Here is a 270-nt window from a genome sequence, read left to right on the forward strand (position 1 = left end):
TACTTTTTTTGGAATGGTAAGCAAAGTGATGAAATGGAAACGTGTGTGTAAGCATAGAACTTGCTTTAGCCAAAAGTTAAGAAATTAATCCTCTATGCAAACATGTTAACTTGTGATGCAAAATAGGGAAACCGAAACAAAACGAACGAAAGAGAAATTTACAAAGACCCATTAATTTACAGAGATCCATACGGGGTAACAGAATACGCAAGCAAGCGTTGTAACTCCATATACTTTTTTCTCCATTTTCTTCTTCATTTTCAGTTTTTG

The sequence above is a fragment of the Penaeus monodon genome, chromosome 20, assembly GCF_015228065.2.
Source record: "Penaeus monodon isolate SGIC_2016 chromosome 20, NSTDA_Pmon_1, whole genome shotgun sequence".
NCBI classification, from domain to species: domain Eukaryota; kingdom Metazoa; phylum Arthropoda; class Malacostraca; order Decapoda; family Penaeidae; genus Penaeus; species Penaeus monodon.